The following is a 27,823-nucleotide window of genomic DNA, read 5'->3' as shown; positions in this document are numbered from 1 at the left end:
TTATGTAGCCTATCTCTTGGTCCACTGTCTGGCCATTCTGTTGTGTTCTGCTCTGTTGGTCATATACTGAGTGGCGAGACTTCCCACCCAAGGGTGAGCAGGATTGCAGTCTGTAAGGAGTGAGCAGATAGAGAGGAAGACTTTCGAGATAGTTACTGCTGGGCTCCCATCTTTCAATATGTCCAAGCAAATAACTCTTTGGCTATTTATTTTACAGTGATACATTCTTGTATGAAATGTAACCTTTGGATGCTTGACGGGATACTCTGGTATAAAAGTGAGGTTGAGGAAGAATACTCCACCTTCATACGTAGACCCTAGAGGCCCCAGAATGGTTGATCTCCACTCATAGATGTTGTCACCTTTGGGACCGGCACTGCAGTTTGGCAGAGAGTCTAAAGTGATGTCTGCCAGCTCCTTCTGGATCCTCCCAGCACTGGTGGAGAGGAGAGTTTCTGCTCATGTTGACTTTACTCTCCTTCTTCTTGGGGGTGCTGCCATCTTTTTTTGGTCTGCTGGTTGGAGGATAAAAATAAGAGGAGCTGGTGCTGACCCTCAAATCATCATCTGATATAATGAACCCCCACACCACCCTGTGAACGGCCCCTCTCTTTGTGTCTGGCTGCTCCATGAGCCTGGTGCTGACCCTCAAATCGTTTTCTCTTTCACAGGCATCATCTGATATAATGAGACTTTCTTTTTTCAGGCATTCTTCTTTTAGGAGCTGGGCACATGGCCCTGTGGATGAGAGTGTTTGTTCTTCAAGCATGAAGACCTGAGTTCAAATCCCTAGCACACTTGTAAAAAGCCACACAGCTGTGGGCAACTTGTCACTCTGGCATTTGGGGATGATGATGAGAAGATTTTGAGAGCTCACTGGCCTGTCAGCCTAGCTGCAACAGTGAGCATCCAGTTCAGTGAGAAATTCTCTCAAGGCAATAAAACAGAGACAGGGAAAGGGAGTCTCATCTTAAGCTTGCAAGTGTGTGCACAAATGTATACTCACATGCATGCATGCACATGTGTTTGAATACACATACATGCACACACTTGTACACATGTGCACACATATATACACAAGTACACACATAAACACACACACACTCACACACATACACACACACACACACACACACCATATATTAGAGTTGTTGATTCTTACAGAAAATTGAAACTAAACAGGATCCTAAGAGATCATCCTTGTCCAACCAGTTACCAACTTGCCAGCCCCACTCCAGTCATAGTTCATCCCCAGTTCTGCTGCAAAACAAGAAATTCATCAAATTCAAGTCACTCTGTACTAAAATGTCACTGTCACCGTCAGTATGTCAACACCTGGACAACTTCTGAGAAGAGCTATGTCATCTGATGTTAAGGAGCTTCCTTTGTCTGTCTCAAGAATAATGGATGTGGATAAAGAGGTGCTGCTGACTCTGAGCTGTTCTGGAACATGGGTGTGAGATTATGGGAAAAATGCATCTACATGTGGCAATACCAGACGGCAGTCCATGTGAGGCACTTTTGCCATCCTGTTGCAAGAAGTGCTTCCCAGGGGAGATACAAGCAACGTCTGACTACCTCACAGGAGGTCCCATTAATAAAGTACAATGTTACCAAGGTTCACCCTGAAGAGCCAGTAAGTTTATGGGACTTCCTTATAGAATGTGGTTAAGGAGGGGCTGCTTATAATAGGATACATGATGCTAAAGCAGCCGTATTAGAAAATCTACGCTCCTCCTCATGGCTTCCCTATAGCCATACAGGTAAAGCCTCCTTCTCTAGTACCTCCTCAAGCCATGGAGGCCATGTGCAATCAGGGGAGACTTCCATTCAAATGGTTGAAAGGAGAGGCCATTGACATTAGGATCCATTGACTTTTAGAAAATGGGGACCAACAGGAGGAAGAGGGGCATTAAAGATCCCTGAGATTTGGTGTCTTGATTTCTAGGTCACAGAAATATAAGCAAGTAGCAGTAGGTTTTTGCTACTGTGCCTTCCCCATCAGAATGAATTTACTCTCAACATTTAAGCCAAAATAACCTTCTTCTCTAAGGTACTTTTGTCAAAATATTTGGTCTAAACAGCAAGAAGAAAATAGAATGCTGGGATATTGTGGTCACAGAAGTCCAAGTCTTGGCCGTACAGCAATGGAAATGAACTACAAAGAAAGATTTTACTGTGAGGTTTTAAGTTGAGGCTGATAATATAACAGGCTAAATGAAAGTGAAAGAGTTTGAACTCATCCAACTTAAAACACAGGATGTATGTGCACACACATACATGTGATGTTCCTGTGTGTGCACTTAAGGCATATTTCTAAATTCACTTCTTTAGTGTGCAATGTACTGGATATGAACGCAGGCGTGCGTTTTTGGCAAAGGGAAGGAAAATGAATTAAATATAGAGGATTTAGGTTGTCAACAATAAAGCACATAGTTACCGCGTTTAGCTCTCAGTGCCATGTGCTCTCCAAAGTAGAAACCATGTTCAAAAGGGATGCGACAACTCCCTGCAAACGTTGTAGCTCACGTTTTAAAGAAAAACAAACAACAAACAAACAAAACACCCAGACAGTGGATCCTGTCTGGAACTTCAGGGACAGCCACAGTTACCATGGCTATTTGCGAAAGGCTGAGTTTAAGAAACATAGCAGGTTATTTATAAGCATCAATCAAACATGACATGAAGAGACTGAGGACTCAGGTACAGGACAAGAGAAATCAGCTTTGCCCCTGTGTTAACTGAAGGGGGTTTCAGAGGCCCCGTGGAACTGGTTTGTGGAGACCTGTTGGTTTCTGCAGATGCCCCACCTTGTCTTTTTTTTTGCTGATGCAGCTCCTTCAGGGCAGAGGCATGACTGGGAGCTGTGGTGGATGTCTGCATTCCTACATTCCCCAATATAAAATCTGCTGCTTCAATCATGATAACAACAAAAGTCCAAGAAAATGAAGAGAGTGAAGTGTTTAGTTTGACTCGCAGTGAATTACCCTCTGTCACTCAGAAGTAGAAGAGAGGTTTACCAACACCTCATACGTAACTCCCTCCTTCAAATATTAATGACTGTGTCTTGGACTGAAGTTTGACACAGAATCCAAGTGGTGGTTATAGGTTGGCTGATCTCTGGTTTTCTCTACCAATGAAGAGCAAATAATATCTGGTGCTTGCTGGTAGCAAAGATTCCACATTTATGGCTTTATTTTTGTGAATTGATTTTTAGATATTTGTGTTACTATTTGCCAGCTGAAAATCCTTCGTGAGAATAGTAAACATTACATTACAATATTGAACCATCCCTAGCAGGTGAAAGTCACAGCTAAACTGTTTGCTGTAACATGCAAGGCTCGTACACAGCTCACTAGCTGACGCGTGATCTTTTCTCTTTATGACAGTTACATCTCCAGAAAAAGAGTTATCAACTAGAACTAAATCTCAACTGCTCACTTCCTGCAGCATTGGCTGTGGAAAAGTTGGAATTATCTGGACCCCTTCGAACCCACAACTACGACTTCCTAATGGTTCCAGAGTCCTTGTCAGCAGCCATTTGACACACTCTCTCTCTCTCTCTCTCTCTCTCTCTCTCTCTCTCTCTCTCTCTCTCTCTGTGTGTGTGTGTATGTGTGTGTCTGTGTGTCTGTGTGTCTGTGTGTATGTCTTTATGTGCAAGTGCACTCAGGAAGTACACATATGTGCATATGCATGTTCAACTCAGAGGACAATTCAGTTTGGTTATGTTGGTCTACTTTGATTTTAAGATAGGATCTCATTGACCTAGAATTTAATTGTTCTCGTAGTTTGGATACTCAGTAAGCTCTATGTATCCTCTCTGTCTACACACCTCCCGCACAGATATTACCAGTATTTTCTACTATACCTGTTTTATTGTTGTTTGTCCTTTGTATGGATTCTGGAGTTCAAACTCAGTTCATCAAACATACACACCAAGAGCTTTACTCAATGAGGTATCTCCTCAGCGACTTGTTCTTCATGCAGTCATGAAGAGGAAGCACATCCAAAAATAGTCAGACAAACACATCTACTCACATTAACTCCAGATGATTGGGCAACTCTGGTGCCTTTGACAGTATCAAAGCAGTCATACTTTCAGTAGGCAGAGGGCTGCATTCCTTGGTTGACTCTCATTCCTTATAATGTTTGCTGAAGGTGGATGGTGTCCCTGAGTGGCGACTTACAAAAGCTCCTGAGAGTGCAGTGTGCACAAAGCAGACCAGTGAGGGCAGAGCCACCAGACCTGCCCCGCAAATCCGCTTACAAACTTCCTGAAGAACAAATAAACAAACGCTGTGTAAATAAGCAAACAGAATGAGGACAACTGATGAGTGCTCTGTATGGAGAAGAAGGTGCCCTGGATGGTGGGCAGGGAAGGGAGGAGCGGGGAATGGTATAAGGGCCAGCTTAGCTTTATTTTCACATTGCTGCTTAGGAGGGCCTATCCCTGGCCAGCTTACATGTTATTTGTGTGTGCGTCCAGGTTCTATATTTCTGCACTAATGTGGAGAAATATACTGTGTGGTAAGTAAGCACTGTAAGTAAATACTGTTTATGTTCTTCTGATTTTGTTGTAGTTGTTTGTTTTGTTTTGTTTTGTTTTTAATTCTTTCATATTACATCCCAACTACAGTTTCCCCTCTTTCTCTTCCCTGAAGTCTCACCCCACTTTCATTATCCACAAGATAAACTGCACAACCTCCACTCAGATGAGAGCCAGCCTCCCAGGGACATCAACCAAACATGGTATATAACAAACTATAATAAGACCAGGCATATAACTATCACATCAAGGCTGGGCAGGGCAACCCAGTAGAAGGAAAAGGTCCCAAGCAGACAAAGAGTCAGAGACAGCTCTGTTAGGAATCCTACAAGAACACTACTCAGCTGTAACTTATGTCGTGGACCAAGGTCAGACCCCAGCAGGCTCCATGATATTTGTGAACCTTCATGGTCCTGGTCAGTTGATTCTGTGGACCATGCCCCTGTGGTATCCTTGACCCCTCTGGTTCTTTGACCTTTCCTCTTCCTCCTCCATAGGATTCCTCAAGCTCCCCCTAATGTTTGGCTGTGGGACTGCATCTGCTCCCACCAGTTACTGGATGAAGTTTCTCTGGTCTCTTGGATGATGGTTATGACAGGCTCTGATCCCTGAACACTCTGAAGGCAGGACAAATTGTAGGTCCAAGGTTTTGTGGGTGAATTGGTGTCCCATTCACTCCACCTGAGGCTTCAAAAAATGAATTTGGCAATGCTCTTTCTGTTTCAATTTTGTGGAGTAATTTGAGGAGTATTGGCATTAGCTCTTCTTTGAAGTTCTGGTAGAACTCTGTGCTAAAACCATCTGGCCCTGGGCTTTTTTTGGTTAGGACACTTTTTATGACTGCTCCTACTTCCTTGGAAGTTAGAGATCTATTTAAATTGTTTGTGTGATCTTGATTTAAATGTGGTAAATGGTATCTATTGAGAAAATTGTTCATTTCTTTTAGATTTTTTTCTCTATTTTGTGAGGCACAGGTTTTTGAAGAATGACTTAAGGTTTCTTTGGATTTCCCAGGTATATGTTGTTATGTTTCCCTTTTCATTTGAAATTTTGTTAATTTGGATGCTGTCTCTGTGTCTTTTACTTGGTTTGGATAAGGGTTTGTCTACCATGTTGATTTTTCTCAAAGAGCCTTTGTTTCATTGATTCTTTGTTTCTGTTTTGTAGATTTCAAAGAGTTTCTTTGCTGCCATCTATTCCTCTTGTTTTTTTTTTCTTTTTCTTCTTTTTTTTCCAGCACTTTCAAGTGTCCTGTTAAGTTGCTAGTATGGGATCGCTCCAGTTTCTTTATGAATGCATTTAGTACTGTGGAGTTTCCTTAGCACCACTTTCATGTGTTCCATAAATTTGTGTATGCAACTCCTTCATTTTCATTGAATCCTAGGAAGTCATTAATTTCTCTATTTCTTCCTTGATCCAATGGTCATTCAGTAGAGAATTGTTCAGTTATCATGAGTTTGTAGACTTTCTGTTGTTTGAAGTCCAGCTTTAATCTATAGTTGTCTGACAGGATACAGGAGGTTATTTTAATGTTCTAGTATCTGTTGAGCTTGCATTGTGACTGAGTATGTGGTCAATTTTAAGAATGGTCTGTGAAATTCTGAGAAAAAGGTATATTCTTCTATATTTGGATGAAAAGTTCTATAGATATATGAAAAGTCCATTTGATTTACAATGTCTGTTAAGTCCATTTTTCTCTGTTTAGATTTTCTCTAGATGACATGTCCATTGGTAAGAGTAGGGTATTAATGTCTCTCATTATTAATGTATAAGGTCCAATTGTGATTTAAGCTTCAGTCATGTTTCTTTTACAAGTGTAGGTGCCTTTGTGTTTGAGGCATAGATATTAAGAATTGAAATGCCATCTTGGTGATTTTTCCTTTGATGAGTATGAAGTGTCCTTTATCATCATTTTTGATTAATTTTTGTTTGGAGTTTATTTTGTTAGATATTAGAATACCTAGTACACCAGCTTGTTTCTTGCGTCCATTTGCATGGAAACATGTTTTCCAACACTTCACTCTGAGCTGGTGTCTACCTTTGCTGCTGAGGTTTGTTTCTTTTATGCAGCAGAATAAAGGATCCCATTTTCACATCTGTTAGCCTATGTTATTTTTTTTAAACTGGGAAATTGAGTCCATTGATACTGAGAAATATTAATGGCCGAAGCTTGTTAATTCATATCATTTTGTTGTTGTTGTTGATGGTGGTGGTGGCAGTGTGTGTGTGTGTGTGTGTGTGTGTGTGTGTGTGTGTGTGTGTGTGTTTCCCTTCTTCGGGTTTTACTTGTGTGAGATAATTTATTGCACATATTTTCTTGGATATAATTAACCTCCTTGGAGTTTTTCTTCTAATACCTTCTGAAGGGCTGGGTTTTTAGATAGATATTGCTTAAAATTTTCTTTGTCTTGAAATATCATGGTTTCTCCATCTACGGTAATTGAAAGTTTTGCTGGTAGTCTGTGCTGGCATCATGATCTCTTAGAGTCTGTAAGACATCTGTCTAGGTTCTTCTGGCTTTTAGGGTCTCCATTGAGAAGTTGATTTTAATTCTAATTGGTCTGCCTTTATATGTTACTTGGCCTTTTTCCCTTGAAGTTTCTAATATTCTTTCTTGGTTCTGTAGGTTTAGTGTTTTAATCATGGTGGTAGGGTTCAGGGGACTTTCTTTCAAAAAGTATTTGGTGTTCTACATGCTTCTTGTACCTTTATAGGCTTTTCTTTAGGTTAGGAACATTTTTTCTATAGTTTTTTAAAATATATTTTCTGGGCTTTTGAGCTGGGACTCTTCTCCTTCTTCTATTCCTATTATTTTTAGGTTTGGCTTTCTCATAATGTTCCAGATTTCCTGGATGTTTTGTGTTAGGTATTTTTTAGATTTAACATTTTCTTTGACTGATGAACCTACTTCATCAACCATATTTTTAATGCCCGAGATTCCCTCTTCCATCTCTTGTATTCTGTTGATGATGATTGCTTCTGTAGTTCCTGTTCATTTACCCAGATTTTCCATTTCCAGAATTACCTTAGTTTGTGTTTTCTTTATTACGTCTTTTTCCAGTTTCAGATGTTAAACAATTTCTTTCAACTGTTTGTTTTGTTGTTGTTGTTTGACTTTCTTGGCATTCTCTAAGGTATTTATTTATTGCCTCCATTTTAACTTCTTTGTCTATTCCTCAATATCTTTAAGGGATTTTTTTCCATTTACTTTTAATGAACTTCTGTCATCTTCATAATGTTGGTTTTAAGGTATTTTGTGCTCCCATTGTATTGGAATATCTCAGTCTTGTTGTCATAGCTAGGCTCTGTGGTACCACATTGCCCTGATTGTTGTTGATTGCCTTCTCATACTAGTGTTTAGACATCTGGGTTTGAGATGACCACAGGTCTAGGTGCTGATTTCTGAGTTCATTTCTGCTTGATGTGTGCTTTGTTCCTTGATTTCTGTTTCTTCTTTGGTCTCTGTCTTTATGGCCTGGATATCTAGTGGCCAGCATGACTGGTCTGATCCAGTAGGGAGTCTCTGTCCAAGCTGGAGGCTGAATGTCTAGAAACTTGGCATTTTGGTGAAGCAGGGTGTCTCTGCCAGAGATGTAAGGATGTGCTTTGGTGATGAGGAGGGAATGGGGATTAGGGGCACTGAGTAAGTGGAGGGCGTATCTGCTGATGGGATGCCTATCTGTGGTTCTGGAGGCCTGTGTGGTCTCTGATCCAGTAAGGTGTCGCTGTGTGAGTTCATCTATCTGTTTTTCTGGCTTGCTTGACTTGCACCTCTTCTTCAAACTTCAGTGGCCTGTACCAGTTCTGACTGACATGGCCTGCACCTGGGCAGCTGAAGTCTACCCAGAAAGAAGTTGGAGAAAGGGGCAGGCAGTGGAGTGGTATGGGGGTGGGTAGTAAAATGTCTTTGGAAACTGAATCTAGGAAATGGGGGCAGTTCCATAGGCAAAAGAGCCACTCACCTGTTCTTCTGATTAAAGGGCATAGGCGTGGAGGTCTGCCTGGAATCAGGATCCTGGTAGCTGGTTGGAGAGTAGGGTGGGATAGGGGTGGAATGGAATGGATCTTTGGGAACCTCATCTAGGGAGTGGGGCAATTCAACTGACAGGCAGCTCACTTACAAGTTCTTCTGATTCCCTCTTTGATTTTTGTTAAGCGAGGGTCTAATGTAACCCAGGCTGGCCTCAAACTCGGGGTGAGGTCATCTATGACCTTGAACTTTTGATTATCCTACCTCCATCCCCTATGATGGATGTGCACTACCATACCCAGTTTTATATACCAATTGGGAGCAAGCCAAGAGCTTTGAGCATGCCAGGTAAACACACTACCAACTGAGCTGCATCAGCAGACCACAAAACACAGATTAAGTCAGCACTCCATCGATTAAAACAAAACACGAGTGGCGATTAACAAAGAGAGAATGTTGAAGCTTGTAGTTCCAGAGTCCCAGCCTGAGATCAACCAGTCAGGATTTTGGCTCATCAAGGCAGGAGCCTGGCACAGAGTTAAAACTCTCACACCATGGCAGGAGGAAGAGAAAGAGGTCATAACCCCCTGGGTCCACAACCTTTCTCAGAGGCACAACTCTAAGGACCAACTGTGACCCCCAGGGCCCACAACCTTAGCAGCACAACTCTAAGGATCTAATTCCTTCCTACTGGGCTCCATCTTTTAAAAGACCAGTGACCTTCCCGTAGCACCACCCTGGGGACTGAGCATTTAATACAGATTGATACCCTGGCTGTTTGGACTGGACTACATTTTTCATCCTGTAACTTGATGGGATTACCATAACACCATATGAAGACTTAATTCCCAAGTAAAATGTTTTTATGGCCTCAGGACAAATGAAATTTTATTTTAATGACTGACACTTCTCGACATACTTGTGAACATGCCACGAATGTCTTGTCAAGAAAGATGGGACTTCAGAAACAGGAGACCTTTCCATGTCATTTGTCATGAGAATCTTCCACTAAGCAGAGGCTAATCATAGTCCCCCCCCCATTTTAGCTTCATAAATTTAAGAATAGATCTAGGGCAAATTTTTTCTTATGGCAGTCAGCACCATCTTCTTATAATTATAGGCACTCAGTGATTGTTGACATCCTGAGAGTTCAAGTTTAAGTCAGCATTTCATCTCAGAAAGCAAAGATACCCACTGAGTCCACTGAGTAAAGTATGATGCACAGATGTCCAGGGGCTTTCACACAAGAGAGGACTTATAAGCCATTCACAGAGTCTGCCTTGGATTCAAGGAAGCCTGCCCACATAGCCACTGTCTTCCTAGAGTCAGCTAGAAATTGTCTTGGAGTGCACAGGTATCAGTGAGGCTTTTTTTCCCCTGCCTGGTCTACAGAAGGGAGGGTTGAGTTTCTCTTAGTGAGAAAGGAACAAGCAATCCAGACACAGGCTTCATGTGTGACATGGGGCACAAATAGGGGGGGTGGCAGACAGACCTTCCCAGAGGCAGATTCTCTGTTTGTCTCTCTCAGTCTCTATCTGTGTTTCTCTGTCTCTGTCTCTGTCTGTCTCTCTATGTTTTTATCTTTCTATGTTTGTCTCTGTCTCTGTCTGCCTCTCTGTCTCTGTCTTGTCTCTGACCCTATTTTCTCTCTCTCTCTCTCTCTCTCTCTCTCTCTCTCTCTCTCTCTCTCTCTCTCTGTGTGTGTGTGTGTGTGTGTGTGTGTGTGTGTGTGTGTGTGTGTGTGTGTGTGTGTTTGTGAAATGAAACTGCAAGAGGGATCCTGAGAGGTGAGGGGGAAGAATCTTTAGGGAGAGAGGAAACAAGAAGGCAATGTGGAATACACTAGAGGAAATCAGAAGGGGAGGGGGAACTATTTGCAAGAAGGAAGGGACCCCATGGGGGCAGGAGACATATGAGAGCAGTGAGTGAAGAGAAGAATTAGAACGGAGAACTGTGATACAGGGGGATGGAGATGCCATGATGAAACCCATGAGTAACTTAAAGGAAATTTAGAAGAAATGCTAGTATGCTTCAAAAAGACTTTCATCCATTCAAAAAAATCAATCCCCATAGGCCTAAACTGTGAGAAATGCTAAAGAAGGTCCTACCAGGAGAGACAGAGCTGGTCTCCATGGACTAGCAAGGGAGCTTAGGGGGTAAAAATGCTTGCCAACCTCAGAACCTCAGAACCTATATGTTTAAAACGTCAGATGCTGTGGGATACACCTATACTCCCAGCATTCCCACAACAAGATAGGAGGCCAGAGATGGAACAATGGAGAGCCAGCTCTCCTGAGATTCACAGAATGGCAGAAAGAACCTCAATGAGGTGGAAGGCAAGAATTCTAGAAAATCGTTATCTGACCAACACATGCATACCACCAAAGTGCATTCGCACCAGTATCAGCAAGCACATATAGACACACACACACACACACACACACACACACACACACACACACACACACACACACACACACAGAAAGAGAGATGCACACATGCATGCACATACATATACTCACAGAGAATAATAATGAAAAATAAATATTTTTTAATTTCTGATTTTTTTATTTTTTAATTGCATTTTTAATTTACATTTTAAATGTTATCCTATTTCCTGGTTCCCCCTCCAGAAAGCCGCTATCCTACCACCACCACCACCCCGCCCCATGCTTCTGTGAGGATGCTTTCTTTCCCACCCACCCACTCCCTCTCAACTCCCTGCCCTGACATTCCCCTACGATGGGACACGGAGCCTTGACAGGACCAAGGGCCTCTCCTCCCACTGATGCCCAACAAGGCCATCCTCTGCTACATATGCAGCTGGAGCCATGGGTCACTCCACTGTACTCTTTAGTTGGCAGTTTAATCCCTGGGAGCTCTGGGGGATCTGGTTGGTTGATACTGTATTCTTCTTATGGGGTTACAAACCCCTTCAGTTCCTTCAGTCCTTTCTCTATATGAATGAAATAAATGAAAAAAATCTGTTCCGTGTTAGGGACCAAGGAGCCCCAGGAAATGATGCTTACCATCTCAGGGTAGGACTTTCTGCTGTCTACTTGCCAAGAGAAAGGCTGGAAAAGTAAAAGTGCTTCATATCCCAACTACATTATGTTTGGGGTTGTGAAAGAAGGGGCTGGTTTTTCTTCTCGGTTTGTATTTAGCAATGAGAGCTGAGGCAGGGGAAGAGGCTGAGGCTAGAGTTGCCACATGCCTACTCAGGATTTCTCTGTGGAAAGCTTATCTCATGTCTGATCCCTCAGGGTACAAGCTACTCCGGGAAGCTACCACAGGGACCTGTAAAAGCAACACGTCATGTTTCCTGCTCAGCCCTACTCAGCCCACTACACTAGAACAACTACCTTTGATTAGGAAAAGTAAAGGCTAGGTGTCCCAGAAATGGATTCACCAGCCAGGCCAGGTTCAAGCCTAGGTAGGATGTATAGAGGGACTGAGAATAGAATCTTGTTGGAATTGTTGTTATGAAATGGTTTTGTCATTTGTAGGAGACAAAATGTAGGAGGCAAAATTGTAGGAGAACCAAAAGGGGAGGAGAAAGAGAGAAAAGAGGAAAAACAGGGGAAAAAATGAGGAACTTAAAAAAGAAAAAGGAAAAGGGGGGAGGCTGCCTTCTAAACTGGGGTCAGAGATCAGTGATGGTGGGCATACCACCTCCTAAAGATTTCTTTGGTCTCTCTGAGAGTCCTCATCCAGGAGGCACACGTGCTTGCTGACCCAGGAATTTCCCAAGGGAGAAATTTGGGTTAGGTGTGTCCATGTGTGACTGCAGAGGTGATTGGGTACAATGTCTATGAATATGTGTTAAAGCGTGGTGATATGGGGCTTGGATGGTGAACATGTTTATAGCATGTCTCTGTATTATGCATTCTAGTGACAAGGATGTTTTATGCTCATGTGTTTACATGTTGTAGATGTATGAGGAAAGCTGTGGCATATGTGTGTGACATGATATAATGTCTGAGGTGTATCTTGTGTATGCCCAGGTGGCATATGTAGTGTGTGTATTGTGATGCTATGGTGAGGTATGTGATGGAAAGACATATGTAAAGTGTATGTAAGTATGGGAGAGTGTGTGTATGTATGCAAAGTAAAGTGGAGAAGTGTCCTTGCATAGAATCAAGATAAATAAGAGGACTACATGGGGGTTGGGGGAGCCTTCAATGTGGAAATAAAAGATGAGCAGAAACAAACACATCAGCTTCCTCTCCAGCCTTGAGAATGATGGTGCCAAGACAGGGCTAGAAGTTTCCTCACAATAGAGAAGTTGAAGGCCCAGGTGGGAAGGATGACTCGAGAAACAGATGCAGAGATGCGGAGACGAGATGGGACCTTTTATCCTGGCAAGTAGTGGTTTCTCCATATGATTCCCCCCTCAGTCTTAGGGCGTCTCTTCCCTGACCCCAGGAAAGTCAATTCCCATGTCTAAAGAACACCATCCTGATGACTGTGGTGCTGAGGGGGGTGGCAGTAACATCCATGAAACGCCAGTTTCTGGTCAGTTTAAAATGAAGATGTCAATGCCTAAATGGAGCCTATCAAATGGAAGCCCCCTTAAATTACACACAGAGCTGAGGTTATTTTTGTAATTTACAGTGAACAAGTTACAGTTTCTTGCTCAAAGTCCCTGAGCCAAGGAGTAGAAAAATTTAAAACCAGGCTACACAACACCCTGCCCTCCTGTAAATACTACACTAAGTTCTTTGATGTATCCCTGACCTCCTCGTTCTCTAACAGAATCATTTCAGCAGTCACTTTCTCTGCTAACACCATTGGGTAGGTCTATCACTGGTTATGAAAACTTTGGGGCCAGGCTAAGGCCCTACCCAAACTTTCAGCATCATGTGACTGACTTCTGCCAGGTCTTTCACATTCATGTCCTAGCATTGAGCAGTGGCCAGTCATGGTTGGTGTTTAATAAGTCTTAATAAGCCCAGCATTATAATTATTAATTAACTACTGAAAGCAGTCTTCTTTATTTAATTTTATTTCAGCCTTTTAAATGAACATGCACATGGGTGGTATAAGCTTTGCTTCACTAAAGTGTTCTGGTCTCACATTGCCTAACGAAGAGGAACTACCTAGTTGCAATGGCTAATTTTGATTGTCAACTGGATTGGATTAAGGAGTGTCTAAATGGAGCTGACCTGATCACTTAGCAGGGCAGTTTCAGAGAAAGTTGCTTGCCCTGGAGTTTCTGGAATGCATCCACTTGGTGGAAAGAGAGAATTGACTCTAACAAATTCTTCTCTCACCTCTACACACATAGCATACACCACACCACACTAAATAAGTAAGCAAGTAAGTAAAAAGTAAATAGTTATTTTAAATAGATAATGAATAAGTGAAGCACAATTCTGGGTTTCTTTTTCAGGGCATCTTCAGAATAAAGTAACCAAGGAGACAAGATACACCCAAAGCATGAGCCAAAGCATGAGCTTCAAGACTGAAGAAACGGAAAAGGAAAAAGCCAGCTAGGAAGAACTTGTCTCTTACTACTTCTTGGCCTGCCCAGATGTGAGCAAACATGTGACCACAGCTGGAAGCTTGCCTTCCATGATGGCCTCTGTTCCGTGAACCAGAGGCCGAAATAACCCCTCCTTCCTTAACCTGCTTCCTGTCAGGTACTTAGTTACAGCAGCAAGTAAAGTATCCAATGCCACAGGAGCAAAGCGAACCTGCAGAAGCCAGGCTGATTCCAGTTAGCATGGAGTCTCTGGGACCTCAGAGGCAAAGAAACAATGGTAATTTCCATTTCTGCATGAATGCAGAAGAGAGCAATATGAACAAACACTAGTAACTTTCTCTATGAAAGTTAACTCTCTATCAGTTAACTTTCTCTATGAGCCATCAACAACATCTATGACATTCCCTGGGCTATTACTTGATGGGCTTCCAGCATTGCAGGCCTGATTGATAGTTGGTTTTCTGCTACAGCATGAACTACACATGGATTTTTGCTCATAAGTATTTATATGTCATAGATGTTTACTAATATATCTTGGAAATGTTCTCAGACAGTTTTTACTTAAAATTTTGAATTCATTAGGTGTTTCAAGAACTTAAAATAATTGATTCATCACCCAAACTCTTCAATGAATTGAGAATTTATTGAATGCAGAATAGAATGGCATCTTGCCACAGTGGTCATATTTGTAAAAAAAAAAAAAATTTAAGTTTTTTTTAATCCAATGACTTTTTATTTTGTGAAGAGGGAATTGACGTGTTCCCTGGGGGCTGTTATCATAAAACAATACTATCAAAATAGCAGCTAAATTACAAGAGCCTGCAAGTTCAAAACATTACAACACAAAGGGAATGAGTTCTAGTCTCCCACAGCATGGGAGAGGAGCTACCGTCCAATTTTTATAAGAGCAGAAAATAGTTCCTTGATTGGTTATCTAATACCAAATGGTCAGCTATTAAATAATATACATACAAGTAACATTATATGGACTGAGTACGTTGTGTTTAGTTCTTTCTGAGCATGTATGCTTCTGTGCGGGTGGGTATGTAACAATAGTGAAAGAAACACAGTCCATGAATTTGTGAGAAAGCATAGGGAGGAGCAGGTAATAAAAGGTAAGGGGGAAATGACTTTATTACATTTCAATTTCAAAATATAAAAAAATTTGAAAGAATCATGTGATAGATGGTTCCTAATTAAAAAAAATGATGTCCATACAATAAGCAAATTAGCCTGACTTGCCTTGAATTATCACCATGCTATCCTGCAAATATGCATAATCATGATACAAAGTTTCAGATATTTCCAGGTTGGCACATACACTGATTGGCAGGCTGAGCAGAATCTGGTGTTCTGCACTACCCCCTACCTGTCTTAGAGTTTTTATTCCTGCACAAAACCTTATTACCAAGAAGCTGCTTATCACCAAAGGAAGTCAGGACTGGAACTCAAGCAGGGCAGGAAGCAGGAGCTGATGCAGAGGCCATGGAGGGATGTTACTTACTGGCTTGCTTCCCCTGGCTTGCTCAGCTTGCTCTCTTATAGAACCCAAGACCACCAGTCCAGGGACGGCACCACCCACAATGGGCTGGGCCCTCCTCCCTTGATCACTAATTGAGAAAATTCCTTACAGCTGGGTCTCATGGAGGCATTTTCTCAAGGGAGGCTCCTTCCTCTGTGATAACTCCGGCTTATGTCAAGTTGACACACAAAACCAGCCAGTATACCACTCAAGCCCCTCATTCTTGGGTCCAGGTAGATCCCCATTCAACTGGGTCAGCCTGTGGGAGAAAGTGGTAACAAAATAAATGTGCTGACAGATGTTCTCTGATTGACATTTCTTACTGCTGTCATTAAAAAATACCTGTTTGATTTTCTACAGGGACATACAAGATGTCCTTGCTACAATTACAGTGAGCAAAGGGCCTCAGTTAAAAGGCAGATCTTAGGCAAGGCTATTCACGGTTTTCAAAACATAGCCTTAAATTCTTGCACTCATTCTCTAAGGTTGTGTAGCTTCTTTTGAGTCAGACTGGGAAACAAGAAATATATTGCACACAGCTCTTTTTATAATCCTGTGGTGCAGAGGTCTCAGTCCCACCTGTGTGGTTCCTTTTCTCCTCACGGTAATGGACACCTGAAGGAAGCAACGTCAAGGAGAGCTGACTTATTTCTGCTCATAGGCTAAGAGAGTAGAATCTATCAGGGCAGCGGAGGCAGGCAGAACCTACGGTGCAGCTCTGTACATTGTCACAGAATCAGCAGCAGACAGAAGAAGGCTAGTGCTTGGACTCCTCTTCCAATTTGCCTTTTATTCAATCGTGTACCCCAGTCCATGGAATCTGCCCACAGTCTGTGGGTATTGCCCACATTCAGAGGTTTAGTTTACATGTTCCTCCTCAGTGATGCCTTTCCAGAAACTCCCTCCCAGACATACCAGGGAGGATCTCACTCATACCCCAGGTATTTCTTCTCTCCATCAAGTTAGAAATCAGAATTAGCCATTGTACCAACAAAGTGAGAATTCTCAGTAATGTACCTTGGTTCCACACCCCTTCTCATGCGCTACCACCTTAGGACTTTGATGACTCTCACTTCTTATGATATAAGTGAATCCTAAGGATGCTTCTGCCAGCATCCATGCATCATTCTGAAGATAACCTAGAGTCCCTGTACTGAAGCCACTAATTCAGTGATGCTCCCCAGGCCTAACACTGCTGGGCTCCTTCTTCTCAATCCTTCTCCCATGTGTTCTCCTGTGTGGAAAGTTTGGAAGACTCTCCAGAAAACAGTTTTAGGAACCAACAGGCCCTCCAGTTTCCTGTCAACACCTCCCGTTTCTGCTCCCATGGACAGGGTGAGGAAAATAAGAGTGTATTCAAGCATCAGGCATTTCCCACCAGACCTACTGCATAGTAGCAGCTCTTGCCATATGCTGTCTCTACTTACAGATAAATGTGATTTCATCATCCCCTTAAGAGTCCCTTGTTTCCTTTACATCTAAGCCCCTCTGTCCACTCTCTCCTGGAACCCCAGTCTTTCAGAGATATCTGAGGCTGGAGACCAGTTTGATGTCTTTTTCATGTGTCATTTGGAAATTAGATATGACTGATGTATGACGTTCAGCTCTACTACTCATATTGCTGTGTCCCACTACACCTCAGCTGGAACAGTGTCCTACATCCACACCAAGCAGTCTCTTTCTCTCTCTTGGTTTCTCTCTGGAAAGATCGCTCTGCTCTGCCAAGAGTTACTAGTGCACAGGGGGACAGTAACAAGCTGGCCTCGAGCAAACAGAACTGTGAAATGGCCCTGGTAATCAGTGGGGCTAGCCTGTCTCCTCTGCAGCAAAAATTCAATATGTTTCACAGTGGGGACATAAGCAAATGAGAGACACAGACACGGTGTGCTTTGATGACAGGGAACAGTCAGTACGATAGAGATGTCTCAGCCCAAGCTTGAAATAAGAATCTAATAAGAGCAGAAAATGATTTTAAGATCTGTACTGAGAAAATGTCCTTTGGAAAAGCAGAATAATAAAGCCTGAAAATCATCTGCTCTGCCCCAGATAGACCATGGCTAGTGATGGCCACAGATAGAATGTGTCAGTGCTTCGTCGAGCAGGACCAGGGATAGAGTGCTTATTTGCTTCACTGTGCAGACTGGCAGATGACCTGAGTCACTTTTGTGGAGCTGTAATGAAGACTTGGAAGCTTCTTTTACACAGATAACTGGTGAGAGGCTGTGTGATCTAACAGGTACCAGATTCTCTCCACAAGTCTTATATAAAAATCATTTGTCATGCTATAGTTTTTGTACTTTAAGAGCTAGCTATATATCAGTCAATAGGAGACCAAGCCGTACACTGGGCTAGAGCCTATGGTTAGTGAGCATTATGTTCCTAGCCTCAGACATGCTCAGTCAATGGTTCTGTAGGGCTCTATCCTAATATTCAGCAAGATATGGTATCCACACCACTCTCCACTGCCTCTTGCTTTTCATGTTGGATTGTAGAAGCAAATTAAAGTCTACTAGGCATGGCAGGTCTAAAAGGGGCAAATAACTGAGTAAGGAGAGGGCTAAAGACATGGCCCTGTGGTTACAACAGGAGCAGGCACAGTTTTTGCAACCTACTTTGGACAGTTCACAATCCTCTGTAATTCTAGCTCCAGAGGATCCAATACCGTCTTCTGGCCTCTGCTGCAACTGCATATAAGCATATACCAGCCTGAAGGCACACCCATATACACATAAACAAAAGTAAATATATACTTTTAAATAAAGACACACAGAGAGCACCGTGAATACTGTTGACACATAAGGAAATAGCTAAATCAAAAGAGAAAAAAAAAAAAAGGGCCAGCAAGATGGCTGATCCAATAATGTCTTGTCATACAGTCTTGACTATATGTGTTTGATCCCCATAATTCACAGTGGAAAGAGAGAACTGGCTCCTGAAAGTTTGCTCTGACCTTCACACATGCACTAAGCACTTTGTGTATAGCAACCCCCTCTCTCACACACGAGCACATGCGTGCACATGATAGTTGTACAAGAGAGTAGAGGTTAATACAAACAGAACAAGGATCTGTGAAAACAGACGCCATGAAAGCCGGCATGTACTGCCCTCATTCTGCAGATTACACTTGGGTATACCGAAGACCAAGGGCACACACATGTGAGGAGTGAAATTCTACGTGAATGGGGATTGACAGCTTGAATGAAGAAAGCATTTCTCCATGCCATAAGGACATGCCTGATTCTAGGCATTCCATATATGTTTCTATCTTACATGGCTGTTCCACACCCTAATTTTGTCTCAGTCACAGCTTCGGGATTTCATGCTTTCACAACTATTTTTTTGTTTAGTCTACATTGCTTTTACTTTTCTGGCAGATGACTTCTCTGTGTCATTCCAAGCCTTTCAATAACCTTACCAGGTCCCATGACTATGTGAGCGGTCCTCTGGATATCTTGATGAAAATGTTGCATGCTTCTATCTGTACCCATACCTTGCTTTGGGGGTGTCACATTTGTCCACTAGCCCTCTTGTTCATATTTCATACTACAAGGAGACCGTTTACATTTCAACAAGATGCTAAATACTCTGTAGCTGCCAGTGGACATTATGGAATGCATGTGTGAATTCAGTTTGAAAATGCGAAGAAAGTCCTCTAGGAATGTCAGCCGTGGGGCAAGGGTGCAGAGTTTTAGTCAGAGCTGCTCTTTACATGGAGGCCATATTCTGCCCTGTGCATTATTTGTCATCTCCTTTCTCTTATTATTCAACTAGCAGCTGGCCTCCAATATTCCCCACGATTCCCACCAATGCTTACAGACTGTTTCCAGTCTGACAGTCTTCGGAAACACTGTGGAGTAATTAGTGCCTTGAAAATTGGTTCTCTATATATATTGGATATTAGCCTTCTTTTGGAGGTAGGATTGGTAAAGACCTTTTCCCAATCTGTTAGTTGTTGTTTTGTCCTATTGGAAGTTTCCTTTGCCTTACAGAAGCTTTGCAATTTTATGAGGTCCCATTTGTTGATTGTTGATCTTAGAGCATAAGCCATTGGTGTTCTCTTCAGGAAATTTTCCACAATGGGGTATAGAGCTAAACAAAGAATACTCAACTGAGGAATATCAAATGACTGAGAAACACATAAAGAAATGTCCAACATCCTTAATCATCAAAGAAATGCAAGTCAAAACATCCTGAGATTTTACCTCACACCAGTCAGAATGGCTAAGATCAAAAACTCAGGTGACAGCAGATGCTGGCAAGAATGTGCAGAAAGAGGAACACTCTTCTATTGTTGGTGGGATTGCAATCTGGTACAACCACTCTGGAAATCAGTCTGTCAGGTACTCAGAAAAGTATACATAGTACTACATGAGGACCCAGCTATACCACTATAGGGTATATAACTAAAAGATGCTCAAATACATAACAAGGATATATGCTCCACTTTGTTCATAGCAGCCTTATTTATAATAGCCAGAAGATGTAAAGAACCCAGATATTCTTCAACAGATCAATGGATACAGAAAATGTGGTACATTTACACAGTGGAGTATTACTGAGCTATTAAAAACAATGACTTCATGAAATTCTTAGGCAAATGGATAGAACTCGAAAATATCATCCTGAGTGAGGTAACCCAGTCACAAAAATATACACATGGTATGTATTCACTGATAAGTGGATATTACCCAAAAGCTCAGAATACCCAAGATAAAATTCACAGACCATATGAAGCTCAAAAAAGAAGGAAGATCAAAGTGTGGATGCTTCAGACCTTGTTAGAAGGGGGAACAAAATACTCATGGTAGGTAGAGGGTAGGAGGGACTTGGAAAGAAGAGAGGAGGGGGAGGGAAAAGGGGGAAGCAGGATCAGGTATGAGAGGAGACTGGGATGATATACAGAGGGTCAGGAATTTGAACAGAGGTCTGTAACAATGGGAGGTAACCTCCAGCAAGTCCCAGATGCCAGGAAAGCAAGAGTCTCCCAGGACCCAAGAGAGATGAGATTAGCTGAAACACCCAACAAAGGGAGGGAGAAACTGTAGAGACCATATCCAGAGGTTAGGCAAGGCCCACATTTGGGAGATGGGGTCACCCACCCTTCTCAAAATTTTAACCCAGAATTTCTTATGTCTAAAGGAAATACAGGGACAATGTGTGGAGCAGAGACTAAAGGAAAAGCCATCCAGAGACAGCCCGACCTGGGGATCCACCCCATATGTAGCCACCAAACCTAGTCACTATTGCTGATGCCAAGAAGTGCTTGCTGACAGGGGCCTCATATGGATGTCTCCTGAGAGGTTCTGCTAGAGTCTGACAAATACAGATGCGGATTTTCACAGCCAACCATCAGACTGAGCACAGGGACCACAATAGAGGAGTTAGGGGAAGGACTGAAGGAGCTGGAAGGATTTGCAACTCCATAGGAAGAACAACAATATCAACCAATCAGACTCCCCAGAGCTCCCAGGGACTAAACCAACAACCAAAGAGTACATATGGAGGGACCCATGGCTCCACATATGTAGTAGAGGATGGCTTTGTCTGGCATCAATAGGAGGAGAAGCCCTTGGTCCTGTAAAAACTTAGTTCCCCAGTGAAGGGGAATGCCAGAGCAGTAAGGTGAGAGTGGGTGGTTGGAAGGGGGAGCATCCTTATAGAAGCAGGGGGAGGAAGCATGGGAGGGGGGAGCTTGGAGAGGGGATAACATTTGAAATGGAAATACATAAAATATCCAATAAAAGAAAAAAATAAGTTCTCTAGGTGCAGAACTTGGAGGGTTTGATCTGACCTGGTGATAAATAATATAAGTAATTTCTCCAAGTCAGGTTTGGTGTTAGGCATCTGGAATCCTGGCATTTGGGGGCTGATATAGAAGGATACTAGAGTGAAGGCTAAACTTAGCTAATGAGATCTTGTCTAGCCTGGGTTTCATAGTTAGACTCTTTCCCTAAATAAGAAAATAAAGAACAGAAAAATAAAAAGTCACTTCTCAGCTTAGCATCCATACCCACACATGCAGGAGTTGTGACAATGCTCTTGAAATCGGAATCATGAACATGGCATTGTGGGTCATGTAATCCAGTGTCACCTAGTGGGAAAGTCATTAGAACCACCTAACAAACAATATCATGCCTTCTTCCTGGTATAAAATCCCAACATTGGAAACTGTCCCATCCTGCTTCGACTAAGTGAAATGTATCATTTGGAAGGTAAACCTGGAATATCAAGATACAGCCTCCACTAGTCTGGAGCTATAAGTGACACTGAGACAGCCGATATCCACACGAAGCATGATGTGCAGGCAAGAAAACAGTACTGTCTGTACGAGGAAACCGAAAACTTCAGCTTGCTCATTATGCAGCTTAACCTGCTTGGTCCTGACAGACTTTTTTTTTTTCACTTTAGCTGTGTACTATGTAGTAGACTTTCTCAACTGAGAAAACTGGACATGGGTTGAATTTAACAACCCGTGCTGATATAATGAAAGAACTGAGAATCTCACTCCTACTTTCCTCCTAGCTGTGACCAAATTCCTGATGACAAGCAAGTTAAGGACAGCAAGGTTTCATGTGGTTCACAGTTTAGGGTGCACAGTTCATGGTGAAGGAAAGGAATGGTGAGGAGCCAGGTCCTATGTGTTTGCTCCCATTTTGGTGCATGAGGAAGCAGAGAAAGGAGAGCACTACTTTGGTTGTGATTATCTGAGTTTTTCCTTTCTTCCTTTCTACTCAGTCTAGGAGACCTGGGGATTATGCCAGCCATATTCAGAGTAGGTCTTCCCTTCTGAGGCAGTCCTCTGGAAACATTTTCAGAGGCAACGGTGTAACTCATCAATGTCCTGGGCCTAATCCTAGTCCAGTTAAGTTAACAAAATCAGTCATCACAGTCACTGCAGAAATTAGATTCTAAAAATGAGGGACTGTGTAGACGCCATGATAAATGAATAGAAGGACAAGGGTTTTTATTCACTGAAGACAAGCACAGCAGGAGATGCTGAGCATAGATAGTGGGCAGGAAGGCAGCCATATTGTGTTCCCATGAAGGCTGAGGCTCATCTGGAAAAGGTGAATAATGAATTAAACAGCGTGTTCCTAAGGGACAGAAAGAAATACAGGCTTTGGGGTGAAGAACACTTTTTGAGGGCTACATAGAAAACTTGTTAAGAACTTACAGCTCACTGTCCTTCAGTGAAACGCATTTCTTTCTCTGGCTCTGGTGTCAACCTAGGCATGGATGGGACAGGGATTTTACACCTGTTCTGGATGTACACCACATGAACCCTAGACAAAATGTGGCTCTTCTCTTCAGTGCTGTTAGCACTTCCAGGGGTCATACATTATGCTTCATCGTTTGACAGTGAGGTCAGTTATTCTGAGAGAGGCTGCTACAGCCCTGAATCCCACACGGAATAGAAGAAACACTAGGACCACTCTGGGTCTCACAGTCAGTGCCCCCACATAATGGCACTACCCTTCTTGCCTTGGGAACTAGGAAAGACAGAGCCATGCTGAGTATGTGTGACAAAGGTCCAAGTGTGGGACTCAATGACGATAGTTTCAATACTTGGAGAGTTCACATTTGATGACATTTTTGGTTGGTTTGGTTTTGTTTTTAAGAAAACCATCTGTTCTGTAGACTAGGTTGGCCTTTTTGAAATTTTGTATTTTTTTTTAATTTTAAATTTTATTTGTATGAGTGTTTTGTCAGTATATGTGCATATTATAACATGCATGCAGTACATGTAGAGACAGACCTGAGAACTAGATTCCCTGAAACTGGAGTTACAAATGGTTACTAGCCACCATGTGAGTGCTGGGAACTGAACTCTGGTACTCTAGAAGAACAAAAATCACTGAGCTATCTCTCCAGCCTGTTTGTTTGTTTGTAAGTTTGCATGTTTGTATGTTTGCTTTTGAGATCCAGTCGCATATACCCTAGGCTGGACTCCAATATGCTATGTAGCTGAGGATAACCTTGAACTTCTGACCCTCCTGCCTCTATCTCCCCAAGTGCTGAGATTATAGACATGCATTCCCAGTTTTATGAGGGCTTAACGTTCAAACCAACATCTTTGCATGCAGATAAGCCCTCTAACACTATCTCTATCTTCATACCCAGGATGGTAATGTTAACAAAGGCGGTGCGTGTATGTCCTGTGTAACTATTCACCACCCTTTCAGCAGCCCATCTCCACATCTCTATTACCAAATCCAGGACTTTAGCCTGCTATTCGGCTTACAAACGGCACTTTAGAAATTATTTGTACCTGAATTTATTCATATCACCTAGAGTTTCTGAGATTCATCCCCATACATACTTACATAACAATATACCTTTCACTGCTGAGTCATATCCCATTGTGTAAATGTACTAATAACTCTATAAATTCTTGTACAATTTTCTATCAGACTCATTTCTAAAATATCTGTATTCAAATTCTTTTGTTTATACATATCACGTTCCTTTAAATAAATGTGTAGTTTTACAAATGTTGGGCTACATACAAATGAGTCACCACCTACAAAGAGTTTTAGGTTTTGTTTTTTATTTTTAACATTTTTTTCTTTTCACTAATTCAGTAGGGACACATCATTTTGAATCCAAACAGTAATTAGTAGTCTTATAGACTATGAAGTCTACACTAGTTTTAAGATGACTTTAAAGAAGGTAACATCCATTCTCTGACACATTCTGCCAGACATTCCGAAAGCAACTTCTCTTATTTTTAAAATTTCACCCTTTTACTGTGACTATGAATCTTGAGAAAAAGAGAAGTGTTTGTCTATTTTCCATTATAATTTCTGTATCTTTGTTAAGAAGGGAACTCCTGGTCTGAGTTCAGACAGGAATTACTTCCTACAGGCTTTAGCCCTCCATGTAAATTCTGTACCTATACATTGCAGGGCTGCTGCCAGCGGGGAATGTCCTAAGCACCGTCAAGGCCTGAGTAACACCATGGATTCTTCTCCACCGAAAGGTTGACTGAGGCACATGAGCCTGGAGGGAGACACATTTTAAAAGCGGAAGAGTGTGGGGCCGTGGCTAGCTTGAATTGCCATCCAACTGTCCCTGGCTAATCAAAAGGAAGAGAAAGTATTAAAATTCAAAACAAAAGTCAGGTTTTGCTTTGTTTTCAGAAAATGGTATTAGAAAACCGAGACCCACATGCTGGAGAAGTGTGTTTCAATGCCAACTCCACACAGCTTAGAGCATAAATAAAAGTTACTTCCAAGTCAACACAGAAATAGAGGTAGAGGCTAAAGTCATATGAGTTTTAGAAAAGCAGACAAGTTTTTCCGAGCTTGTATCAAGCAGTAATACTTTGTATATTAAACCAAAACTGCAAACAGTAGATAAAAAAACAATAGGTAACGGATGAGCGGGACTTAAAAAAAAAAAATTAAGAACCAAACCAAGGCAGCATTGAAGAGTTAAAAAGAGAAGACACAGTACCGGGAGAAAATATTTAGAAGTTATATCCTGACAAACTGTGCCTAGAATATATGCTGTTTGGGTGCTAAGGATTAAATGATTATTCCCTATAGAAGATACACAACCGACCCATAAGCATGGGGAATGATGCTCTACACTATTGCTTTAGACAAGTGCCAATCAAATCACAGCAGACTCTTATCCACCAGTGAGGTGGCTCCTATTGACACAGTCAGACCATAACAAGGAATAGGTACATTCAATATTTTCCTTGTGTGTGGTGGGGATATAAAACGGTCCAACTTTACACAACATGTGAATAGTTAATACACCTGACAACTATTACTTATATAAAACACATAAAAACACATTCACATAAAGACATGGCCATAAATGGTCACAGCAGAATTATCTACAGCAACCCAAAGTTCAGGGAACTCATATACTCAGCAACTGATGAATAGACAGAGTAGGTCATGTGACCTATGTTGTCTATTTACAGAAAAGAAGGAAATATTAATGGTGAATACAGGAGCTAGAAACCAGTCATATATGGCAAAAACTGCAAGAAATAGTTCTAAGAACATCCACACTGAAGGCCAGGATGCCAGGAGTTGTAGTTCCCAATTCCTTGTCATCTTTCACCTTTACCAGAAGCTACACAATAGAAACTGAAGGAGGAACCTGGACACACGGTTGGATGGTTGGGATAAACGTAATGTTGTTCATTTCATCCCTCTCCCATTTCTTATCTCAGTTTCAACTGTAAGTCTTTTAAAAGCCCCAGACTAAAACATTGAATGGTACCCATGACCTCTCCTACTGTATAGAACTCTGTTCTCTCTCTCTCTCTCTCTCTCTCTCTCTCTCTCTCTCTCTCTCTCTCTCTTTCTCTCTCTTTCTCTCTCTAACTCTCACCTATAAACATACATAAATTTGCTAAAACTCACTCCATGGAGCTTGTGAATTCATTCTTCAAATTCCAGACAAGATCCCACAAGTTACTGGCACAGGGCAGCTTGGGTGGCCATAAAGTTTTCAGGGACTCTAGCATCTCAATCCAAGCTTACAAAGAGACAAGGAGGTCTCTTATTATCAAAGACAGTCTGTCCCATTTTCCTTAGTTAAAGAAGCTAGGAGAGGATTATGCTGTATAAAAATGTTAGAGAAACACAGACATGGTGGGAGGCCATGCCATGGAGTGAGTGGAAATGAGAAGTAACCCCAAATTCAGAAGCCTCTTAACATGTTTGTGTGTGTGTGTGTGTGTGTGTGTGTGTGTGTGTGAGAGAGAGAGAGAGAGAGAGAGAGAGAGAGAGAATGTATGTTTATATCATTTAAATGGAGTTACCCTATAGCAAGAAACAATGTCTGTCACAGATCCATGGGCTACCAAATAGAAAGCCCAGTGCCAAGTATAGATTACCCCTTTCTGAGTTGTTGGTCAATAGAGTCCCATAGGCACCACCCCCCCAAACATTACATGATAATTGCCAATGGCCTTGGTTACCCTCCAGAACTTGTTGATAGACCCTATTGCTGAAGGCACCATCTATGTGAGTCAGAGGACATGAAGAAATCAATCTGGTACTGACCTAGAAGCTACATCCCTCCTGGATAGCTTTCCTAATCCTGGAAAGTTCACTTACAATATTGAGGGAGAAAAGTGATAACAATCTTACCCCTCTGTGGACCCTGCAGACTACAATATCAATTGGCCTGACAGATATGCCTATTGGTGCAATAGTGGTATGTGCATTATGGCAGTAACCACCTCTTTCTGGTTAAATTAAAAACCTTCTCTACTGGATGAAATTCATACCTGGTATTATTAACTGGGCCAGAAAAGCATGAGTGGCTAGGTAATGGGCCCTAAGCGAGAATCTACTACTATTATGCTGCTAAATGGACATTGTGTTAAACTGCTCCCTAAGTTCTTCTTCTTATAACCATAGACTAATGCAGCCTTCATCCGTCATCAGAGAAGCTTCTGTTTTGTAATAGATGGTGATTAGTAGCTGATCAACTGGTGACATTTTTTAGAGGTTACTTTCCAGAGGTGTAATGACAACATTGCTCCAATGATAACTGTGATGCATCCTTACATGTTGCTTATCTTAAATATTTCTACTTTAAAATATTTTATATGGCAAGTTTAACTACCATAAGTAATAACCCTTGGGGTACTCAAAAACTTTCAAGCAGAGAGGAACCCAGAGGTGAAGCATTAAGGAACTACTTGTCTAGATCAGTCCAGGGACCAGAACTAGACATAGGTGTATCCAAGGATGATGCTATAGGATCTGTGTTTGACACTTTGTCTGCTGTGTGATACTGGTCAGTAGGAGATTATCTAGGTCTCTGTCACTCTGTAACAATGTCTAAAACCTCAACCACATTGAACACGCACTGAAGCCCTGTGGATAATAAGGTAGCAGTGAGTCTAGATGAAGGAGAAGCCTGGAGAAGAGCCAGGCAAGGAGCTAGAGAGGAGCCTGGAGAGGATCCTAGGCAAAAGCATGGAGAGGGTAGTCTTACCCTGACTGGGATGACAAGTCTGCTCTCTGTCTCTCTGTCTCTCTCTCTCTCTGTCTCTCTGTCTGTCTCTGTCTCTGTCTCTGTCTCTCTCTGTGTGTGTGTGTGTGTGTGTGTGTGTGTGTGTGTGTGTGTGTGTGTGTGTGTACCTTCCACACTCTAAGGATGGCCTGGAATATTCAAAATCATATTCAGTTGTTCTCTCCTCCTCCTCCTTTTACAAAGAAGCCTGGAGGCTAGAGGGTTGGGGACACTCTAACCTTGCATGTGCTTACCTGTATCCTTGCAGTTCGCATCAGCACCATAACTGAAGTCCAGCTCACTCAT

At 42.1% G+C, this 27,823-nt stretch overlaps 1 pseudogene; it reads right to left on the bottom strand.

The window, feature by feature from the left end:
- Positions 1-27,823, bottom strand: LOC116906039 (annotated as a pseudogene).

Source organism: Rattus rattus, chromosome 7 (genome assembly GCF_011064425.1).
Source record: "Rattus rattus isolate New Zealand chromosome 7, Rrattus_CSIRO_v1, whole genome shotgun sequence".
Lineage (NCBI taxonomy): Eukaryota > Metazoa > Chordata > Mammalia > Rodentia > Muridae > Rattus > Rattus rattus.
This window is presented reverse-complemented; position numbering and strand designations above follow the sequence as displayed.